This window comes from Canis lupus, chromosome 17 (assembly GCF_048164855.1).
Source record: "Canis lupus baileyi chromosome 17, mCanLup2.hap1, whole genome shotgun sequence".
Taxonomy (NCBI): Eukaryota; Metazoa; Chordata; class Mammalia; order Carnivora; family Canidae; genus Canis; species Canis lupus.
In genome coordinates this window covers 32,112,421-32,120,874 of record NC_132854.1, presented here as the reverse complement: position 1 = coordinate 32,120,874, position 8,454 = coordinate 32,112,421, and positions in this window count along the sequence as shown.

Below are 8,454 nucleotides of genomic sequence, written 5' to 3'. Positions count from 1 at the left end.
AGTGGGGGGAGCGAAAACAAACATATCTGCGTAACTCCCCCTTAGTGCCAATTAAACATCAGCTTCCAGGAGGTACTCAGCAAACAAGGAAATTTCTGTGCGGGGAAGGTCCGAAGATTTTGGAGATTCTTTGTGAAGGGAATGACATATTAACGAGGATGCCTTGATTCCCCTTTGGACCCGTAGACGTGGACTCTTCCCGTCTGCCCCGCCCCCTCCCTCCACACCCCGCCCCCCGCCCGCCAGCGCTTTCTGCGCACGCGCGAGGTGAAGGCCGCTGGGGTAATTGAGCTCCACCAAGTTTTGTTTTTCTTTTTCCAGCAAGTTTTAAAACAGCTGGACGGCCACGCCCGTTTCGCCCTAGCAGTCGTTGGGAACGGGCAAGGAGATGTCGATGGAAACTATAGTTATAGATTTGCTTTTGTCACTCGGATTTCCTTCTCTAGCCTCGGTGCCGCTAGGGTGGGAATGCTTGCATCACGCTGCCACGGTCACTCCAGCGCGACACCTTCTCACCCGGTCTTCCTTCTTTTCTTTTACTCATCTCATGTTCATTCCTGCACAGTATCTAAAGCGATTTTACTTTTCTCCCCAACTTTTTTTTTTTTTAAGATTTTATCCATTTATTTGGCAGAGAGAGAGCGTGCACAAGCAGCGGGGACGGGGAGAGAGAGGAGCTGACACTGCGGAGCAGGGAGCAGGATGTGGGGCTCCATCCTAGGACCCTGGGATCATGAGCCTAAGGCCCAGACTTAACCAACCGAGCCCATCAGGCGCCCTCTCAACAACTTTATAGTTTGAAAAACTTGAAATTTGGGGGAGAAAATTTGCAAAAGTAGTTCGTTGAACATCCATGTACCCTTCATCCACATTCACCAACTTAACATTTTACCCATTTGCTTTACCTCTAGTTACATACACTGTTAAGGATGGCACTTCATCTCTAAATACTTGAGCACAGGGGCACCTGGGTGGCTCAGTGGTGGACTGTCTCCCTGCAGGGACCCCGCTTCTCCCTCTGCCTATGTCTCTGCCTATGTCTTTCTGTGTGTCTCTCATGAATAAATAAATAAAATCTTCAAAAATTAAAAATGGAAAAAAACACTTGAGCATATAGCACCTGACAAGAAGTAATTCGCAATTACTTAGGAATCACAATATTACTACCACTACACTCAGAAACTTTAACATTGACAAAAATACCATGATCTAACATGTGGGTCAAACTAAAATTTCCTTAATGGTCTCAGCAATATTCTTTAAAACTGTTTCCTACCATACTCACTCCCAGAATCTAATCAAGAACTACACGTTGAATTTAATTATCAAGTCTGCTAAATATCCTCAAATCTAGAATTGCATTGGTGAAGTGTTTTTGGGACTGCATTGGTTCATTACTGGAGGCTCTGGGGGAGGGTCTGTTTTCCAGTTGTTACCAGGACTCAGTTCTATGCAAGTCCCACTTCCTTGCTGACTTTTGAATGGGAGTTTAGTGTCTAGAAGACATCAACATTCCTTGGTTTGTGGCCCTTTTCCTCCATCTTCAAAGCCATTAATAGCAGGTCAAGTCTTCCTCACACTTTGAATCACTCTGACCTCCTCTTCTGCAGCATCTCTTCTCTATCGTCTTCTTTCACCAATCTCTGACTCCAAGCTTGAGAAAGTCTGTTATTAAGGTCTCAAATGATTATATTGAGCATACTCAGATAATCCAGGATAATCTCTACATCTTAAGGTCCATAATCTTAATTATACCTGCAAAAGCATTTCAGAGAAGTACCCAGAGTAGTGCTTGATTGAATAACCGCTGGACAAGACTCTTGGGAGGAGGAGCATCTTTAAAATTCTGCCCACTGCAAACAACGTAATAGGATTATTGGAGAATTACATTAGTTAATGTATGTAGAACTCCTAGAATCTGTGCCAAAAAGCCACTGACTCAAGGTTATTGGACATGATTAAAATTACTAATTGGCTTGGGAATATATTCCCTGAATCCAGTGATTTCTTTCCTATGAAAGAAAGTCTGGAAAGATAGAACACTGTGGTGCATCCCACTGGTAAGCATCTCAATTCCATTTATCAGGGAATGTTTCTTTGAAGCTTTTGGTTGCCATCAGATTATGCTGCATAGTAGGATTATATTCCATGGAGGGCTGCATACACATGCACACACACCCCTTAATTACATAAAAATGTTTCCAAAAGGTGAAAAGATCTTATAATTTAAGATCAGAACTTATGCAAGCTTTAGACTTGGAAAACACAGATTTTATGAACAGAGTCAAAAAATGCTAACATTAAAGATGTATAGGCATTACTTCTGTTATATATATATATATATTTAAATATATATATATTTAAGATTACTTATTTATTTATTTATGAGAGACAGAGAGAGAGAGAGAGAGAGGCAGAGACACAGGCAGAGGGAGAAGTAGGCTCCATGCAGGGAGCCTGATGTGGGACTCGATCCTGGGTCTCCAGGATCACACCCTGGGCTGAAGGCGGCACTAAACCACTGAGCCACCTGGGCTGCCCAATTTATATATTTTTTGTGATTACATGTTAACAGGACATATAAATAAGAAAACATTTGTTTTTTTTAAACAAACAAATTAGCACTGACAGTTGTATAGGAAGATGTCCAGGAAGCTATGGTATGAACTCTAACCTCACAAGAGTTACAGTATAATGGAGAAAACAAAACTGACACACATAAAGCAAGTAATACTTAAATCTAAGCTTTTATTTTAGGGCTCTTCTGTGCCAAGTAATATTAACCCAGCTCAAACTGGCTTAAGCAAAATAGCAAAATCACCGTCTCATAGGGGTGGCCTCTGAAATGTAGGGGTGGAACCAACCACAGGAATCTCGAATCTCACAGAATTGTGAGATTTGAGTAGCAAAAGGGCCCAATCTCTGTTTCTCAACTGTGGTCTGATGTTCAGCTTTTCAGTTAGCTTATTTTCTTGGGTTTCTCCATATGTTAGAGAAGACGCTATTGGTCCATAGATATATGACCACTAGTATTGCTGGGGTCATAACCTATAGTTCATGATCCAAAGGGAAAGAGGAAGCTGCTCTTCCATCTCAATTCTTTTTTTTTATTTTTAAATAAAGGTTTTATTTGTTTATTTCATTTGAGAGAGAAAGAGAGAGCCCACAAGCAGCACACACATGCATGAGCTGGAAGGGGGAGGTGCAAAGGGAGAGGGAAAGGAGGGGGAAAGAATCTCCATCACACAGAGCCCCATGCTGGGCTTGATCTAATGACCCTGAAATCATGACCTAAGCCAAAACCAAGAGTCAGAAATTTAACTGACTGAGCCACCCAGGCACCCCTTCCATCTCCATCCTTAAAGAAGGACGCTGATATGACTGTTTGGGTCATATGTGCACCTCTTAGACCAATGCTGGGTCTAGTACTATTTTTCCCTCTGCCCCCTATTGTGGCCGTGAGAGGTAGAACTGTGTAATTCCAGCAACAAAAGGAATAAGAAGACATACCCTATAGGAGACAGAGGTGAGGATGATGCAAAAAACTTAGATAAAAAAATACTGAAGGAACAAAAACAATAGATATCCACTACATACATTTGCTAACATTATGCTATACTATGCTATATAATCAGAGGATGTGGTAGTTAGAATAATGGCCCCCCAAAGGTGTGTAAAAGATAAACTAAAGCCTACTAAAATTTTAAGAGTTTATTTGAACAAAAAATTGATTCCAATTGGCAGTGCCAAACCAGAAATGGTTAGCAACATTTCACTGACAGGAGCTCAGGAAGAGATTTCATAGCAAAATGGTAGAAGCAAAGTAAGGAAGATATTGATTAGCTATGGTTTAAAGCCAAATTGGCTCTTTGTAAATTGGTTGTCTCTAGTGTTTTGACCTTGTATCCTTGAGGCATTTACAGGCGTAGATTTTGGTTTGCATACAAAGGCCACTATAGCATTAGAGTTGTCTCAGTCTAATGGCTTCCTTGTTTAATTAATTTAACAAATATTTACTTCCTAAACCCCAGAATCTATGAAGATAGTATGTTACATAGCAAGGAAAGATTAAATTTACAGATGGAATGAAGTCTGCTAATCCTAGAATCTTAAAATAAGAAGATGTTCTTGGATTACTGAGGTTGGCCCTATGTAATCACAAGGGTCCTTATATATGGAAGATGGTAACAGAAGAGTTAGAGTCACAGGGAAAATGTCAGTGGTGGAGGACAAGAACCAAGGAAGGCAGGCAGCTTCTAGAAGCTGGAAAAAAAAACGAACATGGGTTCTCTCAGACAAGAGTACAGCCCTGCTAAAACCTTTATTTTAGTCCAGTAAGAGCCAATTTGGGCTTCTGACCTTCAGATTATAAGATAACAAATTTATGTTGTCTTTAAGCCACAAACTTTGTGGTAATGTGTTCTGGCAGCAGTAGGAAACTATGACAGTGCTGGAAGCTTAAGAGTCTCATAGACCTGAATCTAAATCTGTCTTCCACCACTCAGCCGTGTGACTTCAGGAAAGGTGGCTCTCCTCAACAACAGCTTTCTAATCTGTAAAAATGAGGCTATTCATTTATGACTTACAAGGACTGTTTTTTTCTTTTTAAGGTTTTTATTTATTTATTCAGGAGAGACACAGAAAGAGAGGCAGAGACACAGGCAGAGGGAGAAGTAGGCTGCCCACCAGAAGCCCAATGTGGGACTCGATCCTGGACCCTGGGATCACGGCCTGAGCTGAAGGCAAACCCTCAACCATTGAGCAACCCAAGTGCCCCCACTTACAAGGGTTTTATTTATTTATTTATTTATTTATTTATTTATTTATTTATTTTTACAAGGGTTTTATTAAAGGTTAAATGAGATCACATAACATAAGGTACATAGCAAAGTTCCTAACATGGTTAAGTACTCAATAAATACTGGTTCCTATTATAATCATAGTCAATCCTCTAAAGAAGCCCGTAAGTGATCTTTATCATACACTGTTTCCATTTTAAAGATGAGAAAACTAAAGTTCAAAGGGTGCCTGGAAAAAAAAAAAAAAAAAAAAAAAACAAAGGGTGCCTGGGTGGCTCAGTTGGTTGAACATTTAACTCTTGATTTCACCTCAGGTCATATCTCGGGGTCACAAGATAGAATCCATTGGGCTCTGCATTTAGTGAGGAGTCCACTTAGGATTCTCCCTCTCCTTCTGCCCCTCTCCCCCTCCAACTTGCTCTCTCTTTCTCAAGTGAATAAATAAATATTTAAAATGAAAAAAAAGAAAAAAAGAAAACTAAAGTTCAAGAATGTTCAGCAACATCACCTAACTAACACCTCATAGCAAAAACTTCAAACTCTGGTTTTAATTTACCAGTGTGCAATTTAATTGTAGAGAACTCCAGAATGATTCAGAGCTCCCAGAGTACATACTGAAATCCTTCTTAGCTGTCTTGTGCTAACTGAATGTTCTACTTGTACTCCAGGTTGTTCAAGAATACGAGTGATTATGTGTGTGTTTGTCTGTGTGTTGTGGTGCAGGGCTGGGGGTGGTGGGCAATAGTAGTAGTAATCGATGGGAAATATAAGCAAAGATACAGAACTGGGAATAAACCATAATCACTGATCCTGGACTCATTGTACATTTTAGAGCTTAAAGCATATTACACAAATTCTTAGTCTTTGTGCCAAACCTGGTCTACCCACATATTCAAACCAAACCAAACAAAATGAACTATATCAAAAACTGAGTAAGAATATGTTTAGGTAAGTTTTACATGTTACAGTGTGTCACTGTCCCCACATTCTTTTCATTTCATCTGGCCAATTCACACATTTATCTGAAACCTGCAAGACAGAGGTTTCAACTTTTGGCTTAAAAGGACTTCACAGAATCTCTTATTTAAAATGAGATCTAAGTAGGTTAAATGCCTGGCTTATAGAAACATAGTTAGGTTATGGTAGTCATGACTTCTGATCCAATGGGGAGAATTATTAAGCCATTCTACAGGCAGATGAGGACAAATTATGTAAGGTTTGGATATGTTCTTTTTATTTATTTATTTTTAAGATTTTTATTTATTTTTTTGAGAGAGAGAACCAGAGAGAGCGAGAAAGCGAGAATGAGAGAAAGAGTGAGAGCGAGAGTGAGAGAGAGAGAGCACAAAAGAGTGTATGGGGATGAGGGGAGGAATGGGAGAAGGAGGCTGCAAAGGGAGAGGGAGAAGCAGACTGCGGGCTGAGGAGGGACCCGACCCAGGGTTCGGTCCCAGGACCCTGGTATCATGATCTGAGCCAAGGCAGATGCCCAATGGACTGAGCCACCCAGGCACTCTGGAATTTTTTTTTAAAGATTTTATTTATTTATTTGATAGAGTACAACTAGAGGGAGAGGCAGAAGGAAAGGGTAAGGGAGAAGGCAACTCTCAGCTCTGCAGGGAGCCCAAGATATGGAGCTCGATTCCAGGTCCCTGGGATCATGACCTGAGCTGAAGGCAGTCACTTAACCGACTGAGCCACCCAGACACCCTGAATATGTTCTTAAGTATTTCAAAACGCCTGTGTTTTGGGATGGTGGTTTGGCAATGCAATGGAGGCTTAAGGCAGATGATGACAGGACATATACACATATAGTAGGAAGAAAGGGACATATTCCTATTAAGATAAATAGTATAGAATAGTAAGGACTCACGGTGGTATACCATGAAGGAGTTACAGGTGTATAGAGAAATTGATCCCCATAGCTCTAGGAAAAACTGGGTGGGTCTGAGCCTGGAAGATTCCCTGAGCTAGTTAACACTGTGATGATTGTCCAGTGTTATACAAGTACTGCATAACAATAGCTACTATTGTTAGATTCTTATTTTTTCACATTTAACATCTTAGCAATTGCAATGCACATTGCGTCAGATGGTTTCTTACAGTGAACAGGTAGCCAGGCAGTAGTTGTGACTCCGTTGTTTTCTCAACTGTATGCATTAACTTGGTCATAGCTGCTCAACAGGTCTATTAAGTTATGGGTATTGTTGGCTGTATACTTACTATGTTTAACTGCCACATAAAATATCTTTAAAAAGATTATGGTTTGATTTGGCATAACAAAAAGTTACTAGGTATGGAAATATAACAATGGGTGTAAACTTGCATCGGTAAGGCAAACGTGGCTTATTGAAGTAATGACCAAAATTCCATGTTTTCTTACAAAACAACCAAATAATTTACAGTTCATAAAAAAGGTAGATAGCTTGAGTAGATAAAACAAAAAGGTAGCTTATTCCAGTTCAAGGTTGGATAGATCGCCAAATACCTCAATATAAGAAAGAAATTTATGAGGATGAGAGAGCAGGTTTCGAGACACAAGTCCTTTTGTTAAGACATCAAACATCACTTTGTCAGTGATGTTGAATTTTCATCAGTGGCTGAGAAAATGAAACTATGAGTTTAGTCAAGTAGGAAATGGCGACAAACCTTGATATTCTTTGACAATCATCAAAATCAATCTATTGGTGTCAAAGTTAATAAATGGGCATGGATTATATTATATTGTATATTTGTATGTATCATGTGGGGAAAAGGTTGGCAAGCACTGGAATAGATAATAAATGCTCCAGAAGTTTTAATTAAGAATTTCAGGACAGAGCCAGGATGAAAGGATGTGAATTTATAGCCAAAAACAACTTGAAAAATGTCCAAACTCATTGATGATCAATGAAAATAAAATGAGATATCCTGACATCTACTAAGTTTTAGGATTTTTCTCTCTTATAGTCTCTCCTCTCAAACTGCTCACTTACCTCCTTTTTGTTTATACCCTCCTTCTCATCATTTCTCTCTCCTTCCTTCTTCCTTTCCTTCCTTCTCCAACCCTCCTCACATTTTTCACTCAGGAAGAGAGGTGTAGTAATGATCTGCTGTTTCTTGTCCTCCTGCTGGCTGTCCTTGGGTCTCAGTCTCCAACCTAACTGGTTCATCAATGGTGTGAAATTTTTCTGAATAGACAGTGGAGAGGCATTCTGGCACCTACTCTTGCAACAGTACTTCATTGCCCCCCCCCCCCCCCCCCCAACAATACTTTTTTAGTTTCCTCTAATCCCCAGCTTATCTTCTGAGTACCCTTCCCTGGCCAGTCAGCATCTTCTCTGCTCTTACCTCTTTCCTGCTTTGAAATGAACCATAAATCTAGCTGCAGGAAATCTAGCTGACATCCCATTCTGCTACTTTGTGAAACCTTGAGAAACAACTTACACTCCTCAAGCCCTAGTTACCGTGTTGGTAACTTGGCGACATTCCGATCTCACCTGCCTGCTTGACAGACTGTGGTGAGCATCCAATGGTGCTCTATTAAGAGTAAAGTTTCTATTCAGAGTAAAGCCTGAATCAAGTCCAAATATATATTACTGTTTCACTGCTAAAATGACATCTCACTTAATTAACATAGTTAAGCAGTTCATTAACAAATTAAAGTTGCATTGCC